The sequence below is a fragment of the Ictidomys tridecemlineatus genome, chromosome 5 (genome assembly GCF_052094955.1).
Source record: "Ictidomys tridecemlineatus isolate mIctTri1 chromosome 5, mIctTri1.hap1, whole genome shotgun sequence".
Lineage (NCBI taxonomy): Eukaryota > Metazoa > Chordata > Mammalia > Rodentia > Sciuridae > Ictidomys > Ictidomys tridecemlineatus.
Window position 1 is genome coordinate 14,223,553 of NC_135481.1, and position 17,411 is coordinate 14,240,963.

General features: G+C 51.1%; 1 long non-coding RNA gene across 2 annotated transcripts; it reads left to right on the plus strand.

The window, feature by feature from the left end:
- The first annotated feature begins 13,027 nt into the window (after positions 1-13,027).
- Positions 13,028-15,687, plus strand: LOC144377703 (uncharacterized). Of its 2 annotated transcripts, XR_013438716.1 has the most exons (3): positions 13,050-13,352; positions 14,234-14,716; positions 15,469-15,687. It is a non-coding gene; the product is annotated as an uncharacterized LOC144377703 (long non-coding RNA). The 2 variants fall into 2 exon arrangements; XR_013438715.1 differs by having other exon boundaries at positions 13,028-13,352; positions 14,234-15,687.
- Positions 15,688-17,411: the final 1,724 nt, after the last annotated feature.

The following is a 17,411-nucleotide window of genomic DNA, read 5'->3' on the forward strand; positions in this document are numbered from 1 at the left end:
GAGTGCTGGAGTTGGGCTCAGCCTCTGAAATCTGACACTCATGCAAAATTCTGCTGCCAGAACTTCTGTGCAAAGCTGCAGGGAAACAGAAATTTAAAAAACCGAATCCTCAGCCTATGGCAAATTAGTCATTCAGTGAATTGATCATTTGGCAAATTGGCTTTTAGCAAATTGATTTGGGGAATGTGGGCTGCTCCCAGAAGGCAATCCAGCGGCCAGGAGAGTGTGTAGAGCCTGGTCCCAGGAAGCAGGCCTCTCCTGATTGCCCAGGAGAGAACCTCAGAAGCTTGGAAGCCTGGCTGCATCTAGGGGAGGCCTTAGGTCTGGGCCTTGGGAGGCACCTCTCCACCCACATCAGCTGTCGGACGTCCTCGCCTGCAATCGCCACAGCTCTGGAGGACAGCAAACTCGGTCCTAATCTGGGGACTGCATGAGAGTCTTCACATTAGTGTGAAGAACTGAAGCTCAGAGCGAGAGACCACTCACCTCTAATCACACCGGTCGAGAGCGGCAGGCCACGACAAGCTGACTCCATGATTCTGCTTTGGGTGCACACCAGTGACTCCCCTCCCCCATGATTCTGCTTTGGGTGCACACCAGTGACTCCCCTCCCCACGGGCTCCACAGCTGGCGGCCAGCTGTGTCCTCAGGGATGTCCCTGAGATGCAGGTATAAGGATCACTAATGCGGAGATGAAGTTCAGAGAGATGGTGTGCAGATTCCTCAGGTGACCCTGACGAACAGGCTTCTCTGTCTCCTTCCAGAATGTAAATAGGGCCTCTTTTAGGATCTGAATGCATAAGCTTTTGTGAAACATGTAAATGAATTTACCCACTCTCCTCTGGTCCCTGCTTTTTTCATTTATTCAACAATCACTTTGTTTTAAACACTATTACAAACAACCATAATCTATTTATGGTCTGACCATGATATACTATACTAACATTTAGTATATATTAGTAGTGCCAGTATTATTATTGATGTATGATGTTAATTATTCTCGTATCTTAATCTATAATATTAATTATCATTAATATTACCTTCCCCGTATGAAACAATAAAATGTAACTAACAATTTATAAGTTCCTTCACATTTCTATTTTCTGGTTCCTCGTCTTTTCTGTTCTTATGCCTATGCCCTCCTCCTCGTGCCCACCCTCAGCCCCAGGAGCTGGCTTCTCTGATCATTACTCCCCACGTTCACTCATTCAATGACCACAGACCCACACTGTGATGAGAGGCTGGGCAATAGACAGGACCCTTCCCAGGCCAGATCCCCTTCCCTCCTATGAGCTTCAGGCACCAACAAATCACACTGAGCCTCAGCCAGTTTCCACGTGGGGACAGGTGATGGGCCTCAAAGTCATTTGTGAGCAGTTAAACCTCTAAATTTAACCTGTAAAACCAAATGACTCCTGGTCCCTCCCTGATCTTCTGCAGGGCTTCCCAAATCTGAATGTCTGCCTGGTGTGTGCACCTGCAGGCCCCACCCCCAGACCATCCCCCTTTCCCCACAGATCCACTGTGGCACAGCGGGCTGGCAGGGTCGCCCACAAGGCCCCTCGTGTTTGGGGGCACCAGGTTTTGTCACATGTTTATTGACACAGACCACATATCTCCAAGGCGTCCTCACATTCTGAGGTACATGGTTCTGAGACCCAGAATCCTTTTGGTTCCAACCTTCATGAGAGGTAACAGAATAGAGTCGGGACAAGAAATCAGCAAACTCTTCCCAGCAAACCACCCGGTGGGCATTTAGGTCCGACCTGAACGTCTGAGCAGACACGTCACAGAAACCCCCAAAGGGACCTTCAGGAGATGGGAGCGGTAGAATGGGATCCAACAAGGTGACCTTGTGGGGCCTGGATGACCTTGTGCGCCCCAGACACCCGCTGGGGATGCTGAGGCCCAGAGAGCTGAGAGCCTGTGACCCAGGAGAACGCTCCTTGTGTCTGGGGCTGAGGTTTCCTCCATCCCTCCTCGGAGTCAGGCTTGAGATTGTCCTGAGGACCCAGGAAGGAAGAAATCACCCTCCTTCTTCCTTTTAAGGAGCCCACGGTCCAGCAGGAAAGTAGAGATGGAGGCAGTGCTGGGGCTCAGTGCTGATGCTGCAGTGGGCAAGAGGCTTGGGTGAAGGTTGTGAGCCGCAAAGTCCCCTGAAACTGCAAGTGCAATGTCAGAGCCGGTGGAAACCACCAGATCCTGTTCTCCTCGCCCAGCCCGACTAGGAAATGGTGAGTCCAGCAGGGCCTCCAAGGGCCAGCGCCTGAGCACCAGAAACCTGAACATGGATTTCTGGGAGCTTTGCCCTTCCCTGTTCTTACCCTGGTGTATCCACATTCTCTGGTTGTTGATAAAGCCCCCATTAGGCAAGGAGCTGGGGTGCTTGTCTTCAGAAACCCGAGGAGGAGGACAGTGTGCGGGAGGGCTGGATTCCATTCCCCAGCCAGGCTTGGGGCAGAGGAACCCACCTGGGGCACCATGGCTGGTGGAGATAACAGTTGTTGAGGACATTGCAACACACTAAGTACCAGGGCCTTCAGGGAGAAGAGATCAGGGCCACCAGCCTGGAGTGGGGTTTAAGCAGCCTCCAGGCTTCTCTCCCCAGCTCTGCAAACCAGCATTGCCTGACCTTCCTAACAACTCAGAAGCAAAACATGCAACTGACCCTTCCCAGCACCAGAAGCCTGGTGCTTGGTGACAGAGTGGGTGATGGCATAGCAGCTATCACACCTGTGAGGTCTCAGACACCTGAGTCCAACCACGGCCCGAGGTAGATGGAAGAGAAGGAGGAGGACATTCTGGCACATAGGCATTCACCAGGCACACAGGTAGGTAGCAAGTCCCACGTCACAAATGGGAAAGTCGAGTCCCATTGAGGATAAGCACCTTGTTCAAGTTCACCCACCCAAGCTGAACCCAGGCCTTCCACATTCAGGATCCACTGAGCTGTGTCTGCTGACAGTCTGCTGAAGCTGCCCTGGTACTCTCTCTCATGCATATCTCAGGATGGTGACCTTGACCACCCACGTGGCCAATGTGCCATTACCACCAGATACCAGGTGAGGCAGCCTCTGGGATCAAGCGGATAAAGCAGAACAGCCTTTGCCCTGGCTCACCATGAACCTCCCCACAGGAGCAGAGAGCAGCACACGATCCCCAGCAGCAGTCGAGTGACTCCGGTGCCAAGTCAGGGCAGCTGGCCACCCTCCTGGAGGCACACTGGTGGCCGCCGACCTTTCAGCTCCACCCTTCCACAGTCAAAGGCAGCGGTTGTTACAAAGTCTGTCCTTTTGTTCTTCCCTGAGCACTTAGCACTGTGCACTCATGGCATCTGGGGGACACTTTGTCATTTCTTGCTGAATATGAATTCACGCATGTCCGAGAGGGCGGGTGAGGAAAAATGCATCCCTGAATGAACACTCCCAACTTTCCACATCACCCTCACATCCATGATCCCATCGCATCCTCCGATACCCTGTGAGAGTAACACTGGAATCTCTGCTTTATAGACAGAGACACTAAGGGCCAGAGATGGCCGTGTCCCTGAGATTGGCCTAGAGTTGGAGCCCAGGACTCCTACTTTCATCCTCCTTCCCTAATGACAGCTGCTGACCTGGGCTATGATTTCTAGCTGCCAGATCCTACAAAAGAGGACTTGGCCTCCAGAGCACAGCCAGGCAGAGGCTCCCTGGAGGCCCAGCTCACCACCCAGAGGTGACTAGTCAGTCTGGGACTACAGGAGAGTCCCCAGGGAAAAGGAGTCCATGCTCCCCAGCCAATGAGCTCTTGTGCCTTTCCAAACAGGTCCCCACATTTCCCCCAGGTTAGGTCATGATTTTCAGCTCCAGATGAGAACCGGAAACTCCCATCCATGGTTTTCCTGATGTCGACTTCCCTCTGGGTGGAAGAGGTGAGATGTTCAAGTCACCAATCGTAAAAACAAAGATGTCTCTCCTCAGACCCCACATTCATTCATTCAACCAACTCTGAACTGCACGGGTCCTCCTGAGCGCTGAAGGCCAGCACCATGCTCAGGGCTGTGCAGCCAGGAGACCGGGCAGCCTGCCACTCGTGGGGAAGCTCTGCAGCTCATGTCCTCTCCTGCAAGTTCTGAAGGAGACCTTTTGCTTGTCCAAACCCCAGCCAGGAGCCATCTTCAGAGCTCCTGGGCTCTTGCTGGGAAGAGCTTGTGGTCACCTCTTCACTAGGGAGACCTGAGCAGCTGGCCTCAGGGAGTGGAAGGGGCAACAAAGGCATCCCTCCCAGAAAGAAGCCCCCAGTGGCTGAACAGCCAGGTGCCAGGGTCCCCCACCCACCAGCATGAGGCCCACAGTGTCTGCTGCTTGACTTCCTGGAGGATGGACCCCACTAGGTCTCAGAGTCCAGCCAGAACTTCTGCCCATACAGAGGGGCCCCCAGCCAAGAGGTAAGGGACAGCAGCACCTACAGAAAACAGGGAGGCGGCAGGAGACACGGGGTCATTAGCAACCTCCTCTGCTTGACTGGCGGCCAACTAAGGTTAGGGGTGATGGACGCAAGCTGACCTCGGTCTTATGTGATCTGGAGAAATGTCAATACTGAGCCACGTGCCAACACCAAGGGAAAGCAAGCAGGTGCCTGGAATAGAACCTGGCAGAAAATGTCCCAGTCCAGCTAGTGACTCTCAGGGCCATTTCCCCTGTCCTGTCCCCTCTTTCTTCTTCCCACCCTACCCCAGGGCCAGGCTGTCTCCCTGCTCCTGACCAGCCAAACCCAGATCTTAGGTTATGAGAACTGGAAGGGGCCAGAGATCAGCCAGCCCAAACCCTTTTTTACACAGGAGGAAACTGAGGCCTGAGGAGGAAAGGGACATGGCACTTACGCAGCTGCCAGAGCACTCCTCCCCAGCTCTGCCACTAACTGAGCTCCGGAATTCGCCCTCCCCAGGTGCTGTCAATCTAAAAAAGCAGCTGCAGCTGCTCCTGCCCTCTCAACTTCCACCCTTCCCTCCCCTCCACAAAAAAATTAAAAAAAAAAAAAGAACTTCATTTTAACAGAGACAGAAGCAGGATGGTAAATGGGTTAAACTATGATGGTGGAGTTCAGGGTGCCAACAAGAAGAAACCCAGGGGATAGCTGGAAAGCATACTGCTCTGCCCTCCATCTCGCCAACCATTGGGAGCCAGGGCCCACTACCTCCTGTCCTGGCTCCTGGCTGCCCCTCCCAGACTTACCCTGACTTAGGACAACTGAAGGCAGAGCCAGGCCAAGAGAGAAAGTACATCCTCTTGGAAGGCTTGCCCTTGGGGAAGCCATGGTGGGCCCTTTGCTCCTGGTCCCAGAAGATCTCTGCAGCCTACTAGGGGTGAGTCTGCAGCTGACAGCCAGGTGCCCACAACTACAGTGACACTAGATCAGGTCCTGAGCTCTCTCCCTGCTTGGCCTGGGGCCACCCTCCTGCAGCGCTGGCACCACCTACCCCCACCCTCACCCAGTGCCACTGAGGTGGGAAACACAGAGACAGGGCTCTGGTGCCCTCTGCTGTTCAGCACCACAGCCTGTCGGCAGCCTGAGGATCCACCAGGGAATGTCACCACCCCTGGGTTGCCCCAGCTTGTAGCAACCCCTCCATCTGCTTTCCAGAAGGATCCAAGGAAACATGATGCTTAGCCCTGGGTATTGAGCATGTCTTGGTAAGAAACAACCCCCAAAGCAAAATGGCTTAGAACAGCCAAGGTCAATGTCCACCATGGACCGTCTGGAAGTGCTGTCCCTGCCTCCTCTCTGGGGCACAGGTTGAAGGAGCAACTGCCACCCCTGCTTTGAATGTTGCCAGCTACAGCAACAGAGGACAAGAGACTGAGGGTCTCAGTAGACCACTAGGCCTTCCCATGGGGCCACTCATTGGCCAGATCTAGTCACACAGCCCTGTCAGTGCACTCCCACCAGGGGCCAGAGGGAAGGGGGAACATTAGAGAGCGGCATTCATTCGGCACAGCGGAGGACAAGTCTGCCACCCACATCACCGCAGATACAGCTCATCTGGGCAAGCCACACACACACGCCATCCCTCCCCAAGGAACACGGCCCCAGCCCCCCAGGGAGCAGGGTCACAGTCAGGGACAGGATCTCAGGGGGGTATGTTGGGGTCTCCATGTCGGCAGTGAGGGACAATAACCCTGGAGGTGGCACCTCTGAGTCCAGAGACCTGCTGCCTGGGAGTTCCAGGCGTCACCTTCTCACTGGAAGTCAGGGCGTGGTCACGCACACAGGGCGGGCTGAGCGCCATACACACCCCGTGGGAGAGCAGAGGGGCGAGAGAGTGAGAGCACAGCCCACAGACACTGCTGCCCGGCTGCCTCCCCCGAGGAGGCTTGCAGGGTCCCCACCCAGGAGCCAGCGCCTTCCTCTCCTCTCCAGGCAGCTCAGGGTCCTGGTGGCTTCCAGGTTTCTCCCTACACTTAGTGGGTGTTTGCAGCTTTTTTAAAGGGTCTCAGCTCAAATTATGGGAAGAAAGAAGGGAGGAATCTCCTCCAATTGACCTAGTTAATTATTTAGGACCAGACACTCAGTCACTTTTTTGGGGGGTGGGGAGGGAGGTACTGGGGATTGGCCCAGGGGCACCTAACCACTGAACCACACCCCCAGCCCATTTATGTGTGTGTGTGTGTGTGTGTGTGTGTGTGTGTGTGTGTGTGTGTATTTTATTTAGAGACAGGGTCTCACTGAGTTGCTTAGGGCCTAGCTAAATTGCTGAGGCTGGCTTTGAACTCACCATCCTCCTGCCTCAGCCTCCTGAGTCCCTGGGATCACAGCCATGTACCCGGCTCACTGTCCCACCTGTACCGAGTCACAGGGGAGGGAAGATGGGGAAGGCGTGGGGGATGCATTCCCTGAAACCAAGGGCTTGGAGCTGCCCCCCTGAAAGTGCCCTGGGGTGAGGTTTGGCCCTCTCCCTCTCGGTCCCTTTTTTAGCTCCTTTAAATCTCAGTGTCCTCCTCTGTCAAGAGCTGAGATAATCTCTGTCCCTCATGCCTTGTGGCCCTCACACCCCATGGAACCCATCCTAGGTCACACTGTATGACCTGAGTGGAAATCACAGCCACGCCCGCCTGTCACTTCCCAGGAGGCGAGACTTTCTATAGAGAATTCTTGGAGGAAAAAACCAAGGGAGTATGTCTGCTAGAGACAGTCCAGGCAGTGAGTCAGAACAAAAGGGGAAATGCTTTGGTGGGAGGGAGGGAGGGAGGGCAGACCCAAGACCCACCCAGATTCGAATTAGAACCTGTGCTGCTGACAGCCGCGTTTCCTCCTCCTCCGGGGGAGAGATGAGTCAAGGCCTATCTTGAAAGATAGCGCTTGTTACCAGAATCCTTGGGTCATTTTTCATGGTGAACTCTCCCTCAAGGGGTGCACGTGGGTGCACAGAGGCACGTGCCCTGACGCCTGTCCGTGTTTCCCCTACTGCCCCAAAGTGATAGGACAGAGTTCTGATGATGGCACAATTCTAAAGCCCACATTTCTCAACTTCGGGGAATGAAAGTGTTCAGGTTTTTCCTCGTAAAACCCTGCTGTCTCTGCCCACCCACACCCCTAGCTGCTGCTGTGAGACAGGCTGCAGACCCATGTCGCCTTGTGGCTTTATGTCATCTGTTTCCAAGGAGCAAGTCGTGTTCAAGAGAGAGTTGCACCATGGCTGTCTGGTGCTCAGAAGCCCCAACCCAGGGCTTGGTAAACAGGGCTGGTATTTCCTCCCGGTGACAGTCCTGGTGCCTCAGTCCTGCCTGCCCCACCCCAGATCATTGCCCACAGCCCCCAGGACTTTGCCTCTTGGGTTCCTCTTGGGTCTTGTCATGACCCAGTCTCTGGGCACCAAGTGGACCAGCTCCCTCGTTCCTCACCCACTCTCAGTTCACCCAAATCCAGCCTCCCTGCCCTCTGGACTTAAGTCTCTGGACTGTGATCTCACAGTGACCTGAGATTAGAGACAGCAATATTCCCCAACTTGAGGTTCCATTGCACCACCTCCTTTGAGACGTGGCAAAAATAATGATAGAGAATGTTGGGCCGGTGCTTGACAGTCTGCAGAACGTGGCCATGTTTATCACCTCCTGGGAAGCTACTAATAGCCACCAAGGATAGTTATTATTATTTGTTTTATGACGGCAGAAAATTGAGACTCATAGAGGTTAAGTATAAGGTCACACAGTAAGAAAAAAGAAACAAAGACTTGAGATTAAAAGCTAGTTATCCAGCTGGGCCCAGAGGCACATGCCTATAATTCCAGTGGTTTGGGAGGTTGAGGCAGACGGATCACAAGTTCTAAAGCCAGCCTCAGCAACTTAATGAGGCCTTAAGCAACTCAGCAAGACCCTATCTCTAATAAAATACAAAATAGGGCTGGGGATGTGGCTCAGTGGTTAAGTGCCCCTGGGTTCAAATGCCAGTACAAAAAAAAAAAAAAAAAGCAATTATCCAAACCCTGAGTCCTTACTCTAGCAAATGTCTCTCCTGCCCCATCCAGCTGATAGCTGCCCTCCTTATTCCCCAGGGAAAGCACCTTTCATACCAAAGTTAGCAAAAATATAGTTAGGCTGAAAACTCCCCTCACCTCCCGGGAAGCAGAAACAGAGGATCGTAAAACATTAACTCAAATTGGTTTTCCCCAGACATCACTGAACAGCGAAAAGAGAAAGAAGCCATGATGTAAAAGTACACCCACACACTCACTGGCCTGGGTGTCTTCGGACCAACTAGGCCCTGTCCTCTGGTGGTGACAGCCCTGTGGCCACAGCCTGGAGGTGTCTGATTCACAGGTGCCCAGGCTCAGAAGCCAGCTGCACCCCTCTTGGCACCTTGGGGCCTCTTCCTGTGAAATGGGAACCATCTCCACTCCTCTGTGGCCTCCGTCCAGTGGGAAGAGTGGGAGGAGAGGGCACAGTTCCCTGCTTCTACAGAACTTTGGTTGCCTTGCAGAGATGATGTTTGAACAAAAGGAGTGAGAGCGGCCACTACCCTACCTGAGAAAGGACCTCAGAGAAGAAATGGACTGCCAGGCACCTTCCAGGAATCTAATTTTCTAGATACACAGAAACCTCTTTAATTTCAGGTGCGGTAGCACAAACCCTTCCACTATTCCAAAGGGAGGCTCGCTGGGACCAAACTTGGATAGCACTTCGTTGACACAGACCCTGCCAGGCTGCAGGCATACTGGGGCTGGACCAGGGCAAGTGCAGGAGAGCCACATGGGCTTGTGAGTGGCCCTTTCAGAGCAACTCCTAAAATTCATTTGGTTGCATTCTTTCAGTTCTTTCTCCAAGAGTCAACAATGATAAAAACTCTTTATTTTGTCACAGTCATAGGAATGTTCACTAAAATAAAATGTATATGAATAGCTATTACTCTGGGGGATAAATATTCCTGGTCACCATGACCTGGGTGGGACCTTTGTCACTCCTCTAACAAACTCTCAGAGACTTGGTTTCCCCATTGGAGAGGGTAATCTGGTTTTCTAACTTACTACGCTTTACTGATTTAAGTCAATCTTGTCTACAAAATACCTTCACAAGCAACATCTGGAACGGGTATTTTCACCAACCCAACAACCACCACAGCCTATGCAAGGTGACCTGTAAAATTAGCCTTTACCAGGCTTCTCCTGTCCCAGTGTGTCCACCCTGCACTTAGGGTGCAGCTGCTGTCACAGGATGGTCAATGGAAAGTCCTAAGGGTGTCCTGGCAGGTCCTGATTTCTCTCTTCTTTTGCATTTCTTACCTTCCTATTTTCATTAACCCAGACTTCTGGGTCCAAGGAGTTAGCCTCACCCAGCACTGTATTACGTTGGCACCTTGGCTGCATCCTGTGGGTATTCCAGAGGATGTGACCTTGGGGGTGGGGCCTGGGCATGGTCTCGGAGGTGTGACCTGGGCGTGGCCTCAGAGGTGGGGAGCCTGGGCTTCCCCCCAGCTGCACCATTCATGTGCAGTGAGACCCCAGGCCAGTTGGGTCCCTCCGCAGCAAGCCCATGTCCCATGTCGTGTCTGCGCAGGGGGGGCAGGTGATGCCCACGCAGCTGGGCTTTGTGAGGCTGCCTGGAACAGTGCTGCACAGCGCCTGCTGTGAGCGAGGCACCCCATCATTTCAGTAATGATTATTTTATTGCTTTTTTACACACAATTAAAACTCACTAATTCAGATCTATCAGAGAGGGCAGTCAGTGGCTGGAAAGTCCACATTAAAAAATAATTTAAAAATAATGTGGTTTTATTACTTTAAAATATATTAGTCCATCCAGGGTAATAAAGTGTTGCATAGTGAGCCCTTGGGGGACTTCCGGTAATGAACAAATAAGAACAATTTGAGGTTAATCTATCAATTATTGGTGTGGAAGAGGGTTTCTCAGAAAAGTACTTGGAAAAAGCTTCCAAACAGAGTGTGGTCCTCTGTAGACTGTTTCTCCTGCAAACATCTTAATGCGTTTTATTCAGTCAACAGCTTCTCCCTACACAGAGAACACTGCAGGCAACTTCAGCCTAGGACTGACCAGATTTTCACAAATTCTGACATGATAGAGGTCGAGCAGAACATTTCACAGAGCTAGATCAAGATTTTCTGTTCTCTCCTTGCCTTACAAGCCTATTTCGGGGGGGGGGGGCAGGGCTGAAGCTCCTAGACCTGGGATTTTCCTCTAAGAGCAAAGAAACTAGAGGAGCTGGGGTCCTGGACCCAGGCAAACCTAAGTTTTGATCCTGCTCTGGCTCTTGTAAGCTGTGTGAGCTCAAGCAAGCTGTTAGCCCTCTCTGAGGCACAGTAAGGTGGGGATAAAGTGACCTCAGGGTTGCCATGGGATTAAAATCAGTGATAGGTTTAACATACCTAAACAGGTGACCTGGCACACAAGTAGGCCCTTGTGGAGTGCAGGTGCCATATCTAGACATGAGTCAGAAAGGCAAGGCATGGCCCCCAGGCAGCACGGGGGTCTAGGGGATGCTGAAATAACTATTTGGGGTGCTATACCCGATCTTGGGTGTTAAAAGTTATCTAGAGATATGCTATGATTTCAAGGCAGGAGCCCAGAAATTACTGTCGGCATTATTATTGGCAAAAAAACTGACAAGAGCTGTTTAGCTTCTCTCAAAATTCTGCTGAGACCGTTTACACTTGAGGATGGCCGTGCTGAGGGCCGCCGTGTCTGCCGGCTGCTCGGGGCATTCCCAGTCTGGGCTGGTTCAGCATCAGAGAGTCACATGCCCAGGAATAGCTGAGCCCCTGGGAGAGACCTTCCCTTCCAAGGCAAGGTTTAGCTTAATCCCCTGACTGGACCACACAGCAGGACTGGTAGCCGCTGACCAAGGGGACTCCCTGGGAGGTCCCAGGGTATCATGTCAGCCTGCTTTTATTAAGGACATAACTCAGGGCAGGGACTGAGGCTTGTGGTCACCTTACTCTGTTCTCACTACCTCCATGTGAGGTCAGACCACTGAGTCCCAAAAGATAGGGGGACTTAAGGTGACAGAGCTGGCGTGAGTGCAGCACGTCAGTCTATAAGGGACCCTCATTCACAGCAAGTCTCGGAGGGCACAGGAGTCCTAGCCCTCTCCAGGACTCCTAAGCGAAGTTTTGTCACTCTCCTCTGAGCACTTTGACATGTCAGGCTCGGGTATGTCCTAGCTCCCCGGAGGACAGGCCCTGGTCTTGCCTGACTGATTCCCACGTGGTCCCCAGCACAAGGCCTGGCCCTAAAGTAGGCTGAAAAAGGAAGAATTTCCCACAGGGCCTTGGGAGGTACCCCAGTACCCGTTAGTCAGATGACCCCCCTGTAATCTGCTACCTGAAAGAGGAAGGAGGGACTGCTCAGAGCTGGGGCAGGCAGGGACTGGTGACGTTCCCTGGTTCTCCCCTGCCTCAGGGTCAGGCCCCCAGGAAAGGAGGGAACACAGCTGTGGAATGGACCCTGAACAGCCCGGTTGGCTTGAGCCAGCTGAAGCGCCTCTCTGCTCCTTGCAACCTGGACAGACCCCAGCTTGGAAGGAGGTGCCCTGGTGACTGACTTCCCCAGCCCCCGCCCCACCCCCTGGGCAGCTGTCCACACAGGAGCCAGAGGGAGTGTAGATCCTGTGCCCTGTGGTTGAGCTCACCTCCGCTTCCACACAACAAAATTATCTTCTGTAAAAATCAAGAAACAAAATGAACACCAGCCATATACGTGTCCTGGAGACGCCCCGTGGCATTTTTTCAGAATGTTGATCAACATGTGATCTTAGACAGGACGTGTTTTTAAATACAACCAGACGTTGTTTCAGTTGCCTTCTCTTTTGCTCTTTTTTATTGTTGAGCTCCGGGTTGGTACAAGAACCCCACTAGAAATTTCTTTAAAAATTCAGAATAATTACGAATAAGCTGCTGGTTTCACAAGACAAGACTCTGCAAGTCACTCCAAGTTCCTCCAGGACAAAAAAAACAGACAATTATTTACGTATGGATTTTATGCACACCTATCAGTTTGAACTTTGATCCTTTGGTTACAGTCTAATATAATAATAATTTATGTAAATAGTTATCTAGTGACCAATAAGAGACTTTTAATAACCCCCAAATGCCAGCAAAAGTACCATGTATTGATAAATCCATTGTCTGAATTTTGTTCTTTTTTTTTTTTTTTTTTTTTTTTTGCATACTGGAGATTGAATCCAGGGGCACTCAACCACTGAGCCATACCCCTAGCCTTTTTTTTATATATTTCATTTAGAGACAGGGTCTCACTGAGTTTCTTAGGGCGTCACCAAGATGCTAAGGCTGGCTTTGAACTTGAGATCCTCCTACCTCAGCCTCCCAAGCTGCTGGAATTACAGACAAGTGCCACGGCGCCCAGCTTGTTCTGCATTTGAAAAAAAAATTTAAAAGTAGTTTTCAATTAAAAAAAAATCACTCTTACAGTTCAGTAAGATATTTCAAACAAGAACTAAAGACACTTACTGAACAAACAGAGGCCTTCTGGCTCACGCTGTTTCACCAGGTTAAGTTTTAAACAAAAGTCAACTCTAGCAGTCGCGTAGACCGAGTTCCTGACTGGGTCAGTTACGTCACTTCTTTCCATCTTTGTCACCCCTGTGCTCTCATTGTTTGTTTTAAATTCACTTTTAAAATACAAGAACATGTGGCACAAGATTCCAGACACAACTATGCTTGGAAAGAGCATTTCGGGTTTATGCCCTGCCTGACCCCGAGGTTCAGCTCTGTACTTGTAAAGTGGCTCTCGGAATGAACACGCGTGGCAGTGCTTGGTTCCAGCAGCTGGCTCTTGGGCCAGGCATCCTCAATAAAACACTCACTGAAGGATACGTCGTAAAACTGCCCTAACGTGAAGCAGGTAGGCTTATTATTATTATTATCATTATTATTATTATTAGCACCTCGAGATCATCATTAAACTCCACGGCACTGCAACCGTGTTTACAAGGCCAAGGAAAGACTTTTCACGAGGAACATTTTCCTGCTGACCTTTTTTACAGTCGCCAGCGTACTGTGGCAATGGAAGCAGACAAATTTTAGTCAAGCATATTGTTTTGTTAAACCCCTCTGCACCAGCTCACAGCCTGGAGCAGGGAGGACCCTCCTGTCACGAGCCGTTATTATGGACTCAGTCCGAGGCGCGGTTAGATTCAGTCACACCTCATCACACTTCAGACACACATTCTAACTCCAAGTCCTAACTGAGTCTACGACACCCAAGGGTCCCAGATGCTCACCTGGGATGTGTCTTAAGTCCGGGTTGCTGGAACTCGATTCTGTTGGAGGAGTCTGGTGCAGTGGGGGACAACAGCGACAGAGGCCTGGGTCTCTCTGTCTGGGTCCTGTTAGTCCGTTGCCCCCCAGAAGTCTAGGTTCTTAAGTCCTAGTTCCGTTGTGCTTGCAGCTGGTAACCAGGTGAGGTCTGGGGTGTACGCCCCAGGGTATAGTCATCACTAACTTAACTCTATCAAAGTTCTGCAGTTTATCTAAGTTTTGCAGTTCACATGACTTCATGGGCACATTGCTTATAGTCTTTTATCCAACAGGCACACTAAGTAATATAATCAACAGTCAATAATCTCATAATATTTCTGGTACTCATATCACCTTCCCATCACCCAAGCTTAGCACACCATCCCGAAACCCTCAGGAAGCCCACAAAGGTGTCTTTCAAAGGTGGATAACAGGAAATGCCATATATATATATATATATATTTTTTTTTTTTTTCCTTTTTCTAGCCAAGCACTGTGCTGGGAGCTTCCAGAATCCTTGGTTCTCCTCACCCCCACGAGCTCCATGACACAGGCTTTCTCGTGCCCTTCTGCTGACTCAGAGGCATTTGCTCAGGGATGTTGAAGCCCCATCCCAAAGTTTCACAGGAAGAAGCCGCAGAGACAGAGGAAAGTGGAATGGGAGGCTGTGACCATTCCATGGGCATCCCTGTCATATCCATGCCGCTTCTGGGGTGCAGGTGTCCAAACCAGCCTCTTAGCAAACATGACCACACCCAGCCTGACAGGCATCAGCCACCCACCAGCAGACTTTCCCATCAAGGTGCCCTTGGGATGAAGAGAACACCATATGCCCCGCCAAGGCTCCTGGGAGTCACCCCCACCGTGCCTGGCTCTCCCACAGACACTGCGCGGCCAGGGTCTTCCAGTTCATGGACATCCAAGCTGCCAAGCTTTGCTCTGGACAGTCACTGTGGCAACCACTGGGCGGTGAGTCTCAGCAGGCAGCCGAATGAGTCAGCAAATATTGATCAAGCACTGTGCTAGGAACCACGGGGGAGACTGAGTTTTTAACTATTTTTAGTATAAATACCCTAAAAGAAGGAGGAGGAATATTTAGGAGACTGGATTTCTTCCCCATCTTAGAAGCCATAAGGTAGGCTAAATAGTGTAGTTACGTATGCACCACTGTGGAGCCAGAGACCGTGGGGTTCAGAGTCTCAGCTAGGAGGCATTATGCAAGCCAGACTTCTCCCCAAGCTTCCCTTTACACATTAGAATGCTAATGCTTACCCCTGTCCACCACAGAGGGTTCTTTAAGGATAAAATGAGCTAATGTATAACAAAGAGCTTTGTTGACTGTGCAAATGTTAGGTTGTTCTTTCAATAAACATTTATTAAGCATGCGCTCTGAGCCAAACCCTGAGTCAGGCACTAGGGCCTCTCTGATGCAAATGCCCTGGGTTCACTGGGATTCACACCACTTCTTGCTTTGGGGGTTTTTGTTATTTTTTTTTTTCCATTTCATTTCGTTTTGTTTTGTTGGTTGTTATTATTTTAAGGTGAAAGTCACATAAAATTAGCCATTCTAAATTGAACAACTCTGTGACAGTGCAGTCCCTCTATTGTATGACCCACACCCCTCCCAAGTTCCAGAACATTTTCATCATCTCAGAAGAAAAGCCTGCATCGTATTCTCTTTCTTAGGAAACTTTTTCCTTGCTCTCCTGGGTCCTTCTCAGGCTTTGATCCCGTGACTTTGATCCTGACGTCCCCCCTGGTCACCTGGGATTCCAAGCCAATCCCTGTATCCATCCATGGATCTTCACAAGTTGAGATTCAGACTCCTTTGCCAGCGCTACGGAAGCCCGAGCCCTGAGCCTGCCGTTTTTAATTACACCAGGGCTGGATGAGCAGGTAATCGCTGTACATTTCAGTAAATTACCTCTCATAAAGGGGCACCATGTTTGCCCGTGTGCCCTTCTTTCCTGGAATCAGCTCCCTGTTTGCCAACATCCTATCTTCCCAGCAGCCTGTGCGCGCTTGGCGAATGTCCTCCTTGACAAGCTGGGGACAGTCAGGTGGCGGGGGTGGAGGGGTGGGGGTGCCGTGTTTGGACAAATATTGGACTTGGCCACACTTGCTGTCCGTATCAGGAACCCAATTGGTGTTATTGATTGACAGATTCAGGGACCAACTGTTTAGAAAGCTGAGCCCCCTCGGATTGGGCTAGGTGTTTCGGCAAACAGCCCTAATACTGGGCAAACAGGCCTGTTGGAAGAAGTGCCCGGCATGTTAGCAGAGCAAACCAAGCGCTGAGCAAACAGCTTAAAAGAATGTGGCCACCTCCACGTAACCTCAACCGAGGTATTGATCCCACTGGAGGTAGGAGAGGGGCCGAGTGGGGAACAGAGAGATACAAACCCCGGCAGAATGTAAATGTTATCTTTAAGCTGCGGCTGTCAGGGCCCTAATGGGCATCTGTTTGGAATTTGTCTTCTTGCAAATCTTTAAATCCAGGTCAGGGCCAGGCACAGAATTTAATAACAACTTTTCCGAGAGATGGGGGCTTGGGACTGAGTTCATTCCTCATAAGCCCAACAGGGACTTCACTGTTTTCCTCGGCGGTAGCTGCCTGGCAGGGAAAGGGCCTGGGTACACGTCCCACCCTCGGAAGAGGAAAAGCTGAGCACTGGTCAGAAGGCTGCAGGAGAAGAGAAGGAATTCCAGAAGACAGGGGCTCTCTCCCGTCCCTGAGCTGTCCATGCATGAAGCGGGCGGGTGGAAAGAACCTCAGACTCAGAGCCAAGAAACCTGGGCCTTGCCCCAGCCGTGATCTCTGAATGGCTGCAACTTCTGTCTGCACCTCCCTGAGCCTCAGCCTCTATGTCTGTGAAGTGGAGGACACAGTCCTCACCAGGCACGCTCACTCCAATCACTCGAGCCCACACAGAGGTGAGAGAGCCAGCTAACCCTTCTCCAGGGTGGAGATCTGGAATAATCTGCTGGGAGACCCTGGGGAAGGACCACGCTGCAGTGGGGTGGACTATGTTCTAGGCATATGACCTTCTGAATTTAGATGTCCTTTCCCAAAAGCTGGACAGAGAAGTTCTGTGAAAGTCTAAAAACCATGTTTGCGTGCCTTTTCGTATTTCTATAAAAAAAAATTTGAATGAAAAATATTCGCCTTCAGTGTCCCCCCTGACTGGATGTCCACAATTTTTCCCTGAGAAAAGCCACAGAAAGGATAAGATTCACCACCACCTCCTTCCCCAGCCCTGGTCTGGTCCCCTGGTTGCAGTGGTAGAATCTGGCATGGGAAGCATGCCTAGAACAAGGAGGGGGCAACTCCCACCAAGTCCTGGTTCATCCAAAAGACTGACTCCTATCTCCACCCAAGGCATGTGGAGCAGTGTGGGTAAACCCAGGGTATTACTTGGCACTTAAAAATCCTTTAAGCCATCTCTGCCTTTGAATCTGGTCTCATGATGATAAGAATCAGATGGCTATGGCTCAGAGAAGGGGACAGTCACTTTGATGGTTCTTTAAAGAGAGGCTTAACAGAAGAATGCACCAAATGGTTTGGTGCATCTGATTTTGAGCTTCAGAGTCAAGTGCCTGGGGTAGAATCCCAGCTCTGCCACTGGCTGTGGGACCTTGAGCAAGTTATCTAACTTCTCTGAAC